Raw genomic sequence first — 17,764 nt, forward strand, 5'->3', positions numbered from 1 at the left:
CCACATGGAGCAACTGGTTTATCACCAATTACGGTACTAAAGAATGAACCACCACCAGATCGAGTCAGGGAGCTGGTAGATTTTCCGCGATCAGGAAAGCAGAGGCACACAGAAATTGTCAAGTTTGCGATAGAGCGAATTAAGAAAGCAGCTAAGGATAGGCAGGAGAAGCAGAAAGGAAAGATCCGTAAGATCGAATTGGCAGTAGGAGACAAGGTTCTAATAAAAACTCATCGATTATCGAAGAAGCACAGATTCCTAACTAGCAAATTTTTTACTGTGTATAGTGGACCATTCAGAGTGAGGCGGATTGTCCATGAAAATGCTGTACTGATTGAGACGATCAAGGGAAAACAATCTCGTGGGCTTCATCACATTTCTAACATCAAATTATGGAAAAGTTAAGGATAGATCTAAGGTAGGAAATTTATGGTAGATAGTCAGTGTATTTATTTGTGATGTGTAACGTTGTGCAGGGTCAAATCGAACATAAGAATTTTCAGGCGGGATGTCAGGAAGTGTGACGGAATAGACTGGTCGAATGAGTCATGAACAGGAGTCGACAGAGTGGTGTATGTACGTATTTTTTGTCATATGAATGAGGATCAAGCAGAAACGACGTGATGATTAATGAGTGAATAAAGATGGTAGGTAGAGAAGCGACGTGATAAATAGTAGTGGATAAAGGTGAGGTGTAAGGAAAGAAGCGACGTGAAGCAGTGTGATTAATAAAGAGAGATTCGACGTGATGAAACAGTGGTAAATAAAGGTGAGTAGAATTGAATAATGTGGAGATGTCTTAGATGTATGTTACAGAGAGGCCTGTGTATGCTGCAATAGAGATTGATGCCAATGGCGAAGGAAGACCAGGAAATGATGGAGTAATGGACGGACGGAGAGCCGAAATACGAATGAAGAGATGAGGACAACTGCACAATGTGAAAGGACGTAAAGGGAGTATGAGACCCAGATGGTGAACGTTGTGAAATACTGACGTAAGATGTAATATAAGTGTAGATCTAATTCTTACCATAAAATATGCTATTTGGCAAAAATAATATTTTTTGTTGTTGTTGAAGCCTGGTACCAGTATAACTAATCAAAACGGTTCCAATAATGTGTACAGTTATTTTGCAGGTTGATTAATTTGTGTATTTTTTGTTCTTAGATGAAATGTCGCAATTCTAAGTTGGTGTTCAGCAGAATGAAAGCGAATGCGGAGGTAAGCCGATGGAGAGAGGTGCCAGAGTGAAAGGACGAATTCGGAGACTGGAATGCTATCTCCGAAACAGCTTCATGTGTTATGTGGTTGAGTATAAGGGAGCAAAGGTATGGTATGTTGTAGTGAGTGTGGTGGTGTTAAGGATAGCTGACTTCTAGACCTATTCTGTTAGTGTATCAATGGATTGAATGAGAGGGAAAATGTGATGTCTGGTGAGTGAGAGTCGTAGAGTAGTGTGATCAATGCACACACTCCTGTAAAGGGGATGCTACCGATCCATAACTAAAACATTATTGTGTTTTATTGTTTGTTGGGATGAACCTCGATGTCAGGTCAGGATCTGTCATACGTGTCCTAGAAACGTTGCTATATATAATGAAATGTAAAATATGTGAAGAGATACTGATTTCAGTCTGTCACAAGCACAAAGGTGCATTATATGTTGTAGATTTAGAGTCACCAGTTCCTAAAATGTTTATTGTGTTAGGATGTTAAAGTAGTTTAATATTTAATAACCTGTGGTAGGTAATTGAGAGTTGTGTAGATTATTTTCTCATTTTTTTGTTAGAACACTTTCAAGGGGTTTTAATTTCAGTCTGTCACAAGCACAAAGGTTCATTGTATATTGTAGCTTGAGAATCAACAGTTTCTAATATTTTCACTGTGATAGGATGTTAGAGTAGTTTACTATTTTGTATTGTAATTATGAGTTGTATAGATTGTTTCTTATTCATTTTGTTCTTTATTTTACACCTTCATGTTTTGTATGAGGGACGACAGGTACAATGAATAGCGCGAGTGTGGGCTGTCTATAGAAAAGGGATAGATAAATGTATGTTGTCTGTGTAGAAAACTAGGGTGTATAATTTTATGTTCTTTTTAGAACAAAGGTTCTTTTATTACCAATGTATCTAATAGATCATACATGTAATCAATGAGTATTTAAATAATGTAAGAATATCCTTTTGTCTGTAATGTTGCGAGATGCACGGAAGATCTGGCTAATTGGGTGTCGTAACGCCCATACCGCTAACGGGCCGAGCTGACGTCGCCATGGCGACAGGCGACACAGCCGCGGCACTCCCCACTCCACTGTCGGACGAGGTACACTCCACGCGCCCGCTACAGCAGGTCAACGGCCTGGGGCGACACGCACGTATCACTGGCCATTCATGAGTTCCGCCACCCTTACGACTGGGGAAGGTATCCCGCGGAGGCAACAGCGGGTGGTTTCTTCTGCTCAACGGCGCGCGCAGCGACGCCACGGCAGAATGGACGGAGCGCGGCAGAGCCCGGCGAGCATTTTTTACCAGCAGCTATTAACTTGTACTGGACTGTGGAGCAGTGAAACAAAATGACTGCGACTTTCCATAATGTGGAAAGTGAAGGACTGGTGATTCCACGTTGTGAGTGGTGGAAAAGATTTTGCCTTTAGCAGACAGAACGATTGTTTTGTTTTGTCTTGATCACTGAACGGTGGGATCCATAAACTTTTGACAGTGACTTGTTAAGTGGGCTTTGTGAATTGCATGTGGGACACTTGGTATACTTAGAGGACAGTTGTCGTTTGGTGAACAATTATTGTATGAAGGCAAGAAACTAGAGTGGGACATTGACATTTGCGTCTGTAGTAGGAGACATTTCTTGAATTGGCGTGGGAATAAGTGCTGTTTGTTGAAACTTACGACTTTTAATTACACCATGAACTGAAAGGACAGAACCGTGGGTAATAGTAGTTGTAGGGCCATTTTTTTGGACGAACAGATTCGTGTGGATGGTACTCTGAGAGTGACTATGACATTTGTGTTTAATGAGAGATACAGTTTACTGTTCAGTGCGCGTTCAAAATGCCGATTTGAGTGACTTAAAGACTTTCGTCCGGGAAACCATGGGAGAGCTTTGACACCGAGACAGTGGTTCTAGGAAAACTATCAGCAACTTTTTGACCCCAAGAAAATCACAGAATGAAATGTTTCCGTGTGACTCGCAAGATAGGGAATAATGTATTTGTAATTGTGTAAATGTTTTTTTTATATGTTTCATTCCTGAAGGGACAGCAAGCGTAATTGTATTTTATTAATATTTGTGTTTAGAATAGTTAGTGTTTTTTTTTTTGTTTGTTCTGGGTTATCAAGTTCACGTAGCATGTTTATTAGAATATTTGGTACAATGATGCTTTAATTATAAGCCAGTGGCGTAATACTAACGTAGCGGTTCATGTAGCATTGATCAGTAAGATTGTCACAGGGGACAAGAGTTTGCATTGCACAACAAATATCGGAATTAACTGATGTATTTTGATGTCGTGCATAGTAATAATCTTGTTGGTGTTTTGACTGAAGCCACTTATTTTTATTATCACAGTGGTGATATTTCACATTAAAGTGTAACGAAGGCTAGTCGAAATGCAAGTTCTTGTCGTCTATATGTGTGACAACAGAGAAATGAACAGTAGAGTAAGATAAGAGAGCTACTGGTAGATTCAAGCACTTATTGCTAACTATTTATTGCGAGTATTGATCAAAGTTGATGGACTGACTAGCTCAGCAGCAGGTATTTGTACTGATGGATATAGGATAAGGTTAAACTCACTGTCGAGTAGCTGTGGCAGTTGTTTAGGTGATGATAGTTAATGAGGTATGACATGATGTCTTATATTTCATTGTTTTTCTTCTCAGTTTTATTTCTCTGTAGGTTTGAGGTATATTTTAGAGTAATGGTATGGAGCCTGACATTCTACGTGTAACTAGTGTACGCAATGTTTTTCTTTTGTTGATTTTGTTCTGTATTTAGACTTTGCTGTGTAAAGGTTTTTACAGCGCAATTTATGAATGTCAGATTACTTGCTCTGTGTTTGGACGGTGAGCTATTTAAAATTTCATGAGTACAATTAGTATTTTTTTATTTGTTTTAGAATTATTGAAATTTGGATTACTCATAAAAATAACGAAGATCCCAGTAACTAAAGCAAATTTTTATCTCAATATTATTTTTTCATTTCTATGATGTGATGTTTTATTTGTCATGTGGATTGTTATATATTCGTATGTGTACGTTACTCCGGATTGTGGAGAGTACAATAATGCAACAACTGTCAATAATTTGGTCGTCTATTTGAGGTCACCAGGGGCTAAGGTCTCCTCCTGGTTATTTTGATGAATTGCTACGTTTGTTTTAATACAGTTTTCTTAAAAAAATGTTCGGGACTACCCTCGCATTGCAAGGATAGTACCGTGCCATTTTTTTCTGCATGGGTAGCCGGTGGTGAAAGGGTACAGTACCGCCCAACATTGAAAATAGGTACGAAATTCTTGTCAGAACAACACATTTTTTGTGTAAAAGTAACTCAATTTCAATTAATACAGCGAAGCCGGATACCAGTGTGGGAAAGAATGACAATTTATTTATTTAATTGATCACATGTGCACTCCCTCAAAATAAATCCCTACATCCAGTTTGGTGAGATCTGTGAACAGAATGAATGTATGGTCGTCTGCTAACCACAGATAGTGAATGGGAATATATGAGCATCTTTGAGTCGATCCTTTGGCTACCTTTGGTGAGACCAAAGAGATGAAAATTTTACCAGAGCTTTGAGCGTCTGAAAGGTGGCTGACCAATAAGGTAGCAAGGTGCTTCTCCCACTTCGACAGAGGTGCGAGAGAACCGGAATACGGCCATGTTTTCGGCACTCTGGCGCTGAACCTTCTGCTGTAAAGACCTGTTTTTTTGTTGTGCTCCGTAATGAAAGTGTGGAGGCATGGTATGGATGTGGAATATTTAAGAGTAGTTAGAACTAATCATTTCTCTTTCCCAGGAACTTTTGTGGGGAAAATTACAAAGTGAGGCAGGTAATTTTAAGGGGATTGTAGTAAACCAACGGTCACAATGAGCCCACGTGTAGTTATAAGTTGAGATACTAGCGTGTGTACAATAAGCTGAAATATTTAAGAATTAATAGCGTGTGTACAATAAGCTGAAACATTTAAGAAATAGCGTGTGTATCATAAGTTGAAGTATTTAAGAAACATCATTCCGTGTGATGCTAAATTTAAACTCTGAGAGAGAATCAAGGTGAGTCGGCCGTTTTTCCAGCAACGCCACTTGGCTTGCATTGCACAGGAAGACGTGCGTTTATCTCCAGAGTTCACAGTAGGAAAGTAGAATTACAAAGTGGGGCAGTGTCGTGTGAAACTGGGATAGATATTGATTGAAGTGGGAAAGCGGAAAGTGATGATGTTGTAACAGTTCTTTGTGTTGTATTTCATATTGTTGTGTTGTATATGTCATGTAATTTGGGTATGTGTGTTTTGCATGGGGGTAGCAAGGTAGTTTCGAAAGATTTGTGGGTATGCCTGTTCCTTCTGTATCGCTCGATCTGGAGGAAAGTTTCGTGAGGATGATTGTGAGAGGCGAAGTGTGAGGTATAATAAAAGATCCACCATCCGATCCAGGGAGTGCACTGTTGCGGTAAATAGATTACGAGACCATAGTATAGAGATTCACTAACGTAAAGCCATGCCCACTGGGCGGAATTTCTCTTGTGATTTTGTTGTATGTTGTAGAATTTGTGTGTTTAGGAATAAATCAAATAGTGAAAAGAAAGAGATTGGTGGCGTTTTTTCATTAAATTGTATGTTGTCATAATGTCCCGAATTTATATAAAAGCCGTTAAATCAAAGGCAAAAAGTAAATGTGGTATTGCCAGTGCGTAGTGTGCAGTCAGAGTTCTATAAATCACTGATAGTCAGATGCGTGTTTCCGTTGCGTATTATTCATGCAGGAGGATAATTTGTAACTAAATAGTAAGATACGAGAATTCATGTTGCTCGATAAATTAAGGAAGAATCCACTCGCTTGGCAAAGCACTCATCTTGCAGGCCTGACTGCTTGATGCCACAGTATGAGAAAGGCAAGTGGGTGCCTCTCAGACCTTACCACAAATTTCCAATTTTTTCCAAGCAGACTCTTGCGTGGGGCACTCCTGAACGCCGAGTTGCTGGCGAATGGGAACATGTCTGTAAATTTCACTCCCCACTCCATGCACCTGCACGCCGCAGTTCTCCGTGCGGTCAGGCGCGCGCGCAGATGCGCCCCAAATGGTTCAAATGGCTCTGAGCACTATGGGACTTAACATCTGAGGTCATCAGCCCCCTAGAACTTAGAACTACTTAAACCTAACTAACCTAAGGACATCACACACATCCATGACCGAGGCAGGATTCGAACCTGCGACCGTAGCGGTCGCGCGGTTCCAGACTGTAGCGCCTAGAACCGCTCGGCCACTACTGCCAGCAGTTGCGCCCCACTCAGTAGCGTAGTTCAAACAGTAGAGGGATGTGAGCACAGAGCATAGAAGGATGTCCTTTATGCTCTGTGGATGTGAGGGTCCCACGCAACCGACACCCAAAAAGACAGATAATGGTCGTTCGGTCGTGCAGAACAGTACAGCTACGTCATGTAACTTGGACCATGAAAAGGGCTTGTTTGCAACTACACAAGTAACCACATGGACAGTTTTTTAACTTACAGTCAAATCGCTGTAGTTTCATTAAAAGAAGGGGGCTATTGTTGCCGCTTCCTTTGATGAGACAGTAGAGAAACGGTCAAGAAGAACATTGGATACAACAGTGACGCCACTATGTATTTTCGGACGAGTTCTTGTTGAGTATACACTATCACTGTGAAATTATCCTTGTGCGGAGGCTCCGAACGTTGCCAGGTTGCATTTGACATCGTCATTTCGGCCCAGCACCTCACGTGATGCTATGTAATTCCATTGTTTGCACAACACGATTGCCTCCGGATGGCATCGCCGATAGTTTAAACAGTAGCCGTTATACACTAAAACTAAACTAAATTCCTCCAGAACAGGCCATGGAGGCCCAACGACCGACCGGCCGCCGTGTCACCCTCGGCCCAGAAGCGTCACCGGATGCGGATATGGAGGGGCACGTGGTCAGCACAACGCTCTCCCGACTGTAGTCAGTTTCCGAGACAGGAGCCGCTACTTCTCAATCAAGTAGCTCCTCAGTTTGCCTCGCAAGGGCTGAGTGCACCCCGCTTGCCAACAGCGCTCGGCAGATCGGATGGTCACCCATCCAAGTGCTAGCCCAGCCCGACAGCGCTTTATTTCGGTGATCTGACGGGAACCGGTGCTACCACGGCGGCAAGGCCGTTGGCAGCCGTTATACACTGATGAACCAAAACATTGTGACCACCTGCTTGACACCTTGTTTGTCGGTCTTTGGAACGAAATACATCACTGAGTCTGCGTATTAAGGTTCAAATGGCTCTGAGCACTATGGGATTTAACGTCTAAGGTCATCAGTCCCCTATAACTTAGAACTACTTAAACCTAACTAACCTAAGGACACCACACACATCCATGCCCGAGGCAGGATTCGAACCAGCGACCGGAGCGGTCGCGCGGTTCCAGACTGTAGCGGCTAGGACCGCTCGGCCACCCTGACCGGCTGCGTATTAAGGATCCGACAGTTTGTTGGTATGTTTGTGGACGTATGTAGCATTAGATATCGACGCACAGGTCATGTATTTCACGTAAATAACGGGCAGCTGATTCGCACACGTGGTGATGGTACCTGATAGCGACCCAGATGGGTTTCACCGAGCTTACATCGGGCGAATTTGGTCGCCGAGAGATCAACGTGAATTCACTATATGCTTCTCAAACCACTGTAGTACGATTCTGGCTCCGGGACACGGACAATTACACTCCTGAAAGATGAGACCACTGTCGGGGAAGACATCTATCATGAAGCGATGCTGGTGGTTCCCAGCTGTCAGCGAGTCTTCGATTACTACTACAGGTCCCACGCAAGCGCAGGAGACTATCTCCCATAGTACACTCCTGGAAATGGAAAAAAGAACACATTGACACCGGTGTGTCAGACCCACCATACTTGCTCCGGACACTGCGAGAGGGCTGTACAAGCAATGATCACACGCACGGCACAGCGGACACACCAGGAACCGCGGTGTTGGCCGTCGAATGGCGCTAGCTGCGCAGCATTTGTGCACCGCCGCCGTCAGTGTCAGCCAGTTTGCCGTGGCATACGGAGCTCCATCGCAGTCTTTAACACTGGTAGCATGCCGCGACAGCGTGGACGTGAACCGTATGTGCAGTTGACGGACTTTGAGCGAGGGCGTATAGTGGGCATGCGGGAGGCCGGGTGGACGTACCGCCGAATTGCTCAACACGTGGGGCGTGAGGTCTCCACAGTACATCGATGTTGTCGCCAGTGGTCGGCGGAAGGTGCACGTGCCCGTCGACCTGGGACCGGACCGCAGCGACGCACGGATGCACGCCAAGACCGTAGGATCCTACGCAGTGCCGTAGGGGACCGCACCGCCACTTCCCAGCAAGTTAGGGACACTGTTGCTCCTGGGGTATCGGCGAGGACCATTCGCAACCGTCTCCATGAAGCTGGGCTACGGTCCCGCACACCGTTAGGCCGTCTTCCGCTCACGCCCCAACATCGTGCAGCCCGCCTCCAGTGGTGTCGCGACAGGCGTGAATGGAGGGACGAATGGAGACGTGTCGTCTTCAGCGATGAGAGTCGCTTCTGCCTTGGTGCCAATGATGGTCGTATGCGTGTTTGGCGCCGTGCAGGTGAGCGCCACAATCAGGACTGCATACGACCGAGGCACACAGGGCCAACACCCGGCATCATGGTGTGGGGAGCGATCTCCTACACTGGCCGTACACCACTGGTGATCGTCGAGGGGACACTGAATAGTGCACGGTACATCCAAACCGTCATCGAACCCATCGTTCTACCATAGACCGGCAAGGGAACTTGCTGTTCCAACAGGACAATGCACGTCCGCATGTATCCCGTGCCACCCAACGTGCTCTAGAAGGTGTAAGTCAACTACCCTGGCCAGCAAGATCTCCGGATCTGTCCCCCATTGAGCATGTTTGGGACTGGATGAAGCGTCGTCTCACGCGGTCTGCACGTCCAGCACGAACGCTGGTCCAACTGAGGCGCCAGGTGGAAATGGCATGGCAAGCCGTTCCACAGGACTACATCCAGCATCTCTACGATCGTCTCCATGGGAGAATAGCAGCCTGCATTGCTGCGAAAGGTGGATATACACTGTACTAGTGCCGACATTGTGCATGCTCTGTTGCCTGTGTCTATGTGCCTGTGGTTCTGTCAGTGTGATCATGTGATGCATCTGACCCCAGGAATGTGTCAATAAAGTTTCCCCTTCCTGGGACAATGAATTCACGGTGTTCTTATTTCAATTTCCAGGAGTGTATAACACTGCTACCACCAGCCCGCGTCCAGGGCGCGCTGCGGGTTTTCGGGGCGCCATTCTCCTCGATGACGGCGTTTGTGGGGATGACCCGCGGCCTAGTGTAGCAAAAATGTGATTCACTTGAAGAGCCGACAGGTTTCCATTGATCGACGGTCGAATCCCGATGGCCAGCCAAAAATGCACTCGCTAGTGCAATCCTGTGGTGTGTGTTTTTATCGTAATGTAAAGAACTTTATCAAAAAGCGTGAAAACTACCCTTATCACATCGAGAGAGAAGAAGAAATTACACCCCGAGAAGACTGCATCAAAATATATTCCGTTACCAGTATTTGCTGAAATCATGCCTTACGAGTGGTTTGTTGCCACACCGTGCGATGAGAGAGAACCTTTTATAAATATAAATCAAAGTTGTTTTCCAATCTAAATTTTAAAACCACTACATAATTGTAAAAATGCGGCATTTATAATGGGTCCTAGTTCCCGAGGAAAATTGCTGCGTCCGCAGTTTCTATGACGAATATCACCCAAAAGCTTGTAAATATTAAATTGTAAACCAATAAAATTATCCAATTTTATATAGGAAGTACGCCCTACGACCTAATTCTGGAAATTTATTTGCAATCCCAAATTTTCACTGACCTCTCCTTTTAATGCCTTCTACGAAAACATTAATGAATGTAATATACTGAGTGTTATTTCGGTTTATTTGCAGTATAAGTAACGTAAAAATTGAAAAAAGTAAAAAATTTCCGTGTAGCGGCTCGAAAGCTACGAGCCGAAAACTGCCGTACTTTAGTTTTCCGCTGCGCCAGCCGCTCCCTAGAGACGGAGCTACCATAAAAGCCTCGTGGCTCGCCCGATCCACACCAAAAATGATACTTTTTTCCAAACGCTTAGCCATTTGTAGCTCCCACTTCTGTCACTTTTATTTCTTGTCACTCACTGCGTATGCAATAAATTTGGACGAAATCGGTAGTGATGAATAGGCGCCGTCCCCTTAGGACTGAAGATCAGCGCATGCTACGGTATAGCTACACTCTTGATGACAAACAGTAGGAGACAGCGTCTGCCGTAAAATATCTAGGCGTAACTACCCAGAGGGACATAAGACCACGTAAAACACATACACTTCTGGAAATGGAAAAAAGAACACATTGACACCGGTGTGTCAGACCCACCATACTTGCTGTACAAGCAATGATCACACGCACGGCACAGCGGACACACCAGGAACCGCGGTGTTGGCCGTCGAATGGCGCTAGCTGCGCAGCATTTGTGCACCACCGCCGTCAGTGTCAGCCAGTTTGCCGTGGCATACGGAGCTCCATCGCAGTCTTTAACACTGGTAGCATGCCGCGACAGCGTGGACGTGAACCGTATGTGCAGTTGACGGACTTTGAGCGAGGGCGTATAGTGGGCATGCGGGAGGCCGGGTGGACGTACCGCCGAATTGCTCAACACGTGGGGCGTGAGGTCTCCACAGTACATCGATGTTGTCGCCAGTGGTCGGCGGAAGGTGCACGTGCCCGTCCACCTGGGACCGGACCGCAGCGACGCACGGATGCACGCCAAGACCGTAGGATCCTACGCAGTGCCGTAGGGGACCGCACCTCCACTTCCCAGCAAATTAGGGACACTGTTGCTCCTGGGGTATCGGCGAGGACCATTCGCAACCGTCTCCATGAAGCTGGGCTACGGTCCCGCACACCGTTAGGCCGTCTTCCGCTCACGCCCCAACATCGTGCAGCCCGCCTCCAGTGGTGTCGCGACAGGCGTGAATGGAGGGATGAATGGAGACGTGTCGTCTTCAGCGATGAGAGTCGCTTCTGCCTTGGTGCCAATGATGGTCGTATGCGTGTTTGGCGCCGTGCAGGTGAGCGCCACAATCAGGACTGCATACGACCGAGGCACACAGGGCCAACACCCGGCATCATGGTGTGGGGAGCGATCTCCTACACCGGCCGTACACCACTGGTGATCGTCGAGGGGACACTGAATAGTGCACGGTACATCCAAACCGTCATCGAACCCATCGTTCTACCATTCCTAGACCGGCAAGGGAACTTGCTGTTCCAACAGGACAATGCACGTCCGCATGTATCCCGTGCCACCCAACGTGCTCTAGAAGGTGTAAGTCAACTACCCTGGCCAGCAAAATCTCCGGATCTGTCCCCCATTGAGCATGTTTGGGACTGGATGAAGCGTCGTCTCACGCGGTCTGCACGTCCAGCACGAACGCTGATCCAACTGAGGCGCCAGGTGGAAATGGCATGGCAAGCCGTTCCACAGGACTACATCCAGCATCTCTACGATCGTCTCCATGGGAGAATAGCAGCCTGCATTGCTGCGAAAGGCGGATATACACTGTACTAGTGCCGACATTGTGCATGCTCTGTTGCCTGTGTCTATGCGCCTGTGGTTCTGTCAGTGTGATCATGTGATGTATCTGACTCCAGGAATGTGTCAATAAAGTTTCCCCTTCCTGGGACAATGAATTCACGGTGTTCTTATTTCAATTTCCAGGAGTGTAGTTAAAAAAGCAGACACCACTCAGATTCATCGGAAAAAATCTTAAGGAAATGTAACTCACCCACGAAAGAGGCGGCTTATAAGGCGCTTTTTCGTCCGATCTATCTGGAGTCCCTATAAGGTAGAACTGATAGAGGAGTAGAGAAAATCCAATAAAGAGAGGTGCGTTTCGTCGCGGGGTCGTTTAGCTGGGGAGAGAGCTGCGGAGATGCTAAACAAACTCCACTGCCAGACGTTACAAGAGAGGCGTTGTGCATCACGGAAAGATTTACTATTGAAATTTCGGGACAGCACTTTTCAAGAGGAGTCGGACAACATATGGCTTCCCCCCACATATATCTCGCGTATTGACCACGAGGAGAAAATTCGAGAGGACGAGAATCCACCTTACACCGATGGCTACTAAGCAGTATAACTTATTAGGAAACAGAACGAACCCCAAGGCACACTGACCTTGCCGTTCTACGAGTAAAACTTCACTGCCGCACAGCACCGAAACTACGCGTTAGGGGCAAGGGCTCCCTCTTGAAAAATGTGCAGTTTTGCCGCCCCACATAACATACTAAGTGAGGAAAGGGTTCATCGATACATCTAGTATAGTGACCGAAACGAAGAAATATCGTATTTCATAGCATAACGAGATGGTAAAACTGCGAAATGATTCAGGTAATCATGTCCAATTTTGGGAAATTACCTACAGGTCTGTAACACTAAAAATATACAGAATAAGCGACATTGTCATACTGCATGATAAGCTGTATGCAATTGTTCAAAATGTGTATGAAACGTATAACTCGATTAGTTGGTTACAGGCTAATAGCTTACTTTCGTCAGCATGAATGGTTCGTCGAAGTTAAAATACTGCGCTAAACAATATCCACGAATGTATCTATATAGGAATCATAATAATGATAACAGTATTCGGAGAATTGGAGATCGCTTCTGACAATGTGTATTTGGAATACATTCTTTGAAGTTCTATAGGTAGCTGGGATGAAACGTCGGGAGTGAGCCGACCGCTTTGGCCGGGCGGTTCTAGGCGCTTCAGTCCGGAACCGCGCGACTGCTACGGTCGCAGGTTCGAATCCTGCCTCGGGCATGGATGTGTGTGATGTCCTTAGGTTAGTTAGGTTTAAGTAGTTCTAAGTTCTAGAGGATTGATGACCTCAGATGTTAAGTCCCATAGTGCTCAGAACCATTTGAACCATTTTCGGGAGCGAAAGGTTGTCAACAACTTGTATAAAAACTTCAGTTGTAAGACTCTAAGGACACGAAAAGGGAGCAGTACTTGACAAGGGAATGAGAGAAGGTTGTACCTTATCCCTATGTTATTCTATCGGTACTCTCAGCAAACGAAAAAAATGGCATTCCGAAGAAAATAAAATACACAAATTCCAAGCTCTTTGTGGTACCATTAGCAGAATATTGGGCCATAAAGTACAAAAAGAGACCACCATGAAATTCTATGAAGTGACGGCAGTTCCTTTCTTATCCTATTCAAGTGAAAACGTGTTACCACAAAAAAATCAAATAGCAGAGTCCTGAGAAGAACGAAGGGATGTGCAAGAAGAACCATGAACAGGAATGAAGCTATTATAAGAAATTAAATGTTTTCAAGATGAACGAAACAATTCTAAAGACATCCTAAAAATTTGATACAACGCCTCATGAAAATATCACATCATCGGATTCCCCAGAAGATCCTGAACTACAAACCAAATGGGAAAAGAGATTTTGGAAGACATCGGAAAATTTCCGTACTTTTTGATCGCACCTCGGGTTGTGTTTCGAAATGAGGTTGTAAGTTGAATATCGATTTAAGTAAAAGAAGAGCGACGGAATATAGCCTACCAGTATCAGGCAGCGCTGAGGAAATTAGATTAGGAGATGAGACACTGAGAGTAGTACATGAGTTTTACTATTTGGTCGGCAGAATAACTGACGATGACCGAAGTAGAGAGGACATAAAGTGGAGACTGCCAACAACAAGAAAAGTGTTTCCTGATATAAGAAATCTGTTCATGTTTCCCAGTATGATAAATTTGTTAACACCAGATGTAAATTCAGGTGTTAGGAAGCCTTTTCTGAAGGTAACTGTCTGGACCGTAGCCATATACGCAAATTAAATGTGGACGACAGAGTAAAAAAAAGAAAAGAATACAAGCTTGTGAACTGTTGTGCGACAGAAGAAAACTGAAGATTGGACAGGTAGATCAGATTACTAATAAATGGATAATGAATCGGATTTAGCCGGCCGAAGTGGCCGTGCGGTTAAAGGCGCTGCAGTCTGGAACCGCAAGACCGCTACGGTCGCAGGTTCGAATCCTGCTTCGGGCATGGATGTTTGTGATGTCCTTAGGTTAGTTAGGTTTAACTAGTTCTAAGTTCTAGGGGACTAATGACCTCAGCAGTTGAGTCCCATAGTGCTCAGAGCCATTTGAACCATTTTTGAATCGGATTAGGCAGAAAACAAAGAGCAGGTTGATAGAACACATCCTAAGGCATCAAACAAATCTTCGATTTGGTTATGGAAGTAACTAGCGGGTGGAGGGTGGGAGGAGGCGGCAAGGGGCAAAAATTGTAAAGAAAGAGATCAAGGCTTGAGTACAGTGAAAAGTTCCTAATAAATGGAGGTTGCAGTAGTTACACAGAGATAAGGAGGTCTGCACAGAACAGACAAACATGGAGAGCTGCATCAAATCAGTCTTCGAAGTCAAGACAATAACAAAGTCAAAAAGATATTGAAAGAGAAAAGGGCGAGAGGGTGAGCAAGGAGGAAGGAGGAGGCAGGCCTTTTGACCCTACACTGGCCGGTGGGTGTTACATACACTACCGTTTGTGGTAATAGAAACACCAAGAAGGAAATGCATCAATTCAATTAATTTAATACCACAGATTAGGTACATGACAAGTAGCTTTAAAATCTGTACATGTCCTTTGAGCCCAACTATTCAGTATGTCGTGTGGCCACCATGCGCTGCAATTACAGCTGCTGAATACGTTCCTGAGGGATTTCCCTCCACGCCGTTTGTATCCGAGCCCCATAATCCGTGACACCAGCTACTGGAGGACCGTGACGCACCACGCGCCGACCAACCATATCGCAGACATAGAATGAAATTTTCACTCTAAAGCAGAGTGTGCGCTAGTATGAAACTTCCTGGCAGATTAAAGCTGTGTGCCGGACCGAGACTCGAACTCGGGACCTTTGCCTTTCGCGGGCAAGTGCTCTACCAACAGCTACCCAAGCACGACTCACACCCCGTCCTCACATCTTAACTTCTGCCAGTACCTCGTCTCCTACCTTCCATACTTTACAGAAGTTCTCCTGCGAACCTTGCAGAACTAGCACTCCTGAAAGAAAGGATATTGCGGAGACATGGCTCAGCCACAGCCTGGGGGATGTTTCTAGAATCAAATTTTCTCTCTAAAGCGGAGTGTGCGCTAGTATGAAACTTCCTGGCAGATTAAAACTGTGTGCCGGACCGAGACTCGAAATCGGGACCTTTGCCTTTCGCGGGGCCGGCCGAAGTGGCCGTGCGGTTAAAGGCGCTGCAGTCTGGAACCGCAAGACCGCTACGGTTGCAGGTTCGCATCCTGCCTCGGGCATGGATGTTTGTGATGTCCTTAGGTTAGTTAGGTTTAACTAGTTCTAAGTTCTAGGGGACTAATGACCTCAGCAGTTGAGTCCCATAGTGCTCAGAGCCATTTGAACCATTTTTGAACCTTTCGCGGGCAAGTGCTCTACCAACTGAGCTACCCAAGCACGACTCACGCCCCGTCCTCACAGCTTTACTTCTGCCAGTACCTCGTCTCCTAACCTTCCAAACTTTACAGAAGCTCTCCTGCGAACCTTGCACAACTAGCACTCCTGATGGTTGGCTCTGAGCACTATGGGACTTAACATCTATGGTCATCAGTCCCCTACCACTCAGAACTACTTAAACCTAACTAACCTAAGGACAGCACACAACACCCAGCCATCACGAGGCAGAGAAAATCCCTGACCCCGCCGGGAATCGAACCCGGGAACCCGGGCGTGGGAAGCGACAACACTACCGCACGACCAAGCACTCCTGAAAGAAAGGATATTGCGGAGACATGGCTTTGCCACAGCGTGGGGAATGTTTCTAGAATCAAATTTTCTCTCTAAAGCGGAGTGTGCGCTAGTATGAAACTTCCTGGCAGATTAAAACTGTGTGCCGGACCGAGACTCGAAATCGGGACCTTTGCCTTTCGCGGGCAAGTGCTCTACCAACTGAGCTACCCAAGCACGACTCACGCCCCGTCCTCACAACTTTACTTCTGCCAGTACCTCGTCTCCTAACCTTCCAAACTTTACAGAAGCTCTCCTGCGAACCTTGCACAACTAGCACTCCTGATGGTTGGCTCTGAGCACTATGGGACTTAACATCTATGGTCATCAGTCCCCTACCACTCAGAACTACTTAAACCTAACTAACCTAAGGACAGCACACAACACCCAGCCATCACGAGGCAGAGAAAATCCCTGACCCCGCCGGGAATCGAACCCGGGAACCCGGGCGTGGGAAGCGAGAACACTACCGCACGACCAAGCACTCCTGAAAGAAAGGATATTGCGGAGACATGGCTTTGCCACAGCCTGGGGGATGTTTCTAGAATCAAATTTTCTCTCTAAAGCGGAGTGTGCGCTAGTATGAAACTTCCTGGTAGATTAAAACTGTGTGCCGGACCGAGACTCGAGCTCGGGACCTTTGCGTTTCGCGGGCAAGTGCTCTACCAACAGCTACCCAAGCACGACTCACACCCCGTCCTCACATCTTAACTTCTGCCAGTACCTCGTCTCCTACCTTCCATACTTTACAGAAGTTCTCCTGCGAACCTTGCAGAACTAGCACTCCTGAAAGAAAGGATATTGCGGAGACATGGCTTAGCCACAGCCTGGGGGATGTTTCTAGAATCAAATTTTCTCTCTAAAGCGGAGTGTGCGCTAGTATGAAACTTCCTGGCAGATTAAAACTGTGTGCCGGACCGAGACTCGAAATCGGGACCTTTGCCTTTCGCGGGGCCGGCCGAAGTGGCCGTGCGGTTAAAGGCGCTGCAGTCTGGAACCGCAAGACCGCTACGGTTGCAGGTTCGCATCCTGCCTCGGGCATGGATGTTTGTGATGTCCTTAGGTTAGTTAGGTTTAACTAGTTCTAAGTTCTAGGGGACTAATGACCTCAGCAGTTGAGTCCCATAGTGCTCAGAGCCATTTGAACCATTTTTGAACCTTTCGCGGGCAAGTGCTCTACCAACTGAGCTACCCAAGCACGACTCACGCCCCGTCCTCACAGCTTTACTTCTGCCAGTACCTCGTCTCCTAACCTTCCAAACTTTACAGAAGCTCTCCTGCGAACCTTGCACAACTAGCACTCCTGATGGTTGGCTCTGAGCACTATGGGACTTAACATCTATGGTCATCAGTCCCCTACCACTCAGAACTACTTAAACCTAACTAACCTAAGGACAGCACACAACACCCAGCCATCACGAGGCAGAGAAAATCCCTGACCCCGCCGGGAATCGAACCCGGGAACCCGGGCGTGGGAAGCGAGAACACTACCGCACGACCAAGCACTCCTGAAAGAAAGGATATTGCGGAGACATGGCTTTGCCACAGCGTGGGGAATGTTTCTAGAATCAAATTTTCTCTCTAAAGCGGAGTGTGCGCTAGTATGAAACTTCCTGGCAGATTAAAACTGT

At 46.0% G+C, this 17,764-nt stretch overlaps 1 pseudogene; it reads right to left on the minus strand.

The window, feature by feature from the left end:
* Positions 1-7,287: 7,287 nt before the first annotated feature.
* Positions 7,288-7,405, minus strand: LOC126206164 (5S ribosomal RNA; annotated as a pseudogene).
* Between the last annotated feature and the right edge of the window lie 10,359 nt (positions 7,406-17,764).

Source organism: Schistocerca nitens, chromosome 1, assembly GCF_023898315.1.
Source record: "Schistocerca nitens isolate TAMUIC-IGC-003100 chromosome 1, iqSchNite1.1, whole genome shotgun sequence".
Taxonomy (NCBI): Eukaryota; Metazoa; Arthropoda; class Insecta; order Orthoptera; family Acrididae; genus Schistocerca; species Schistocerca nitens.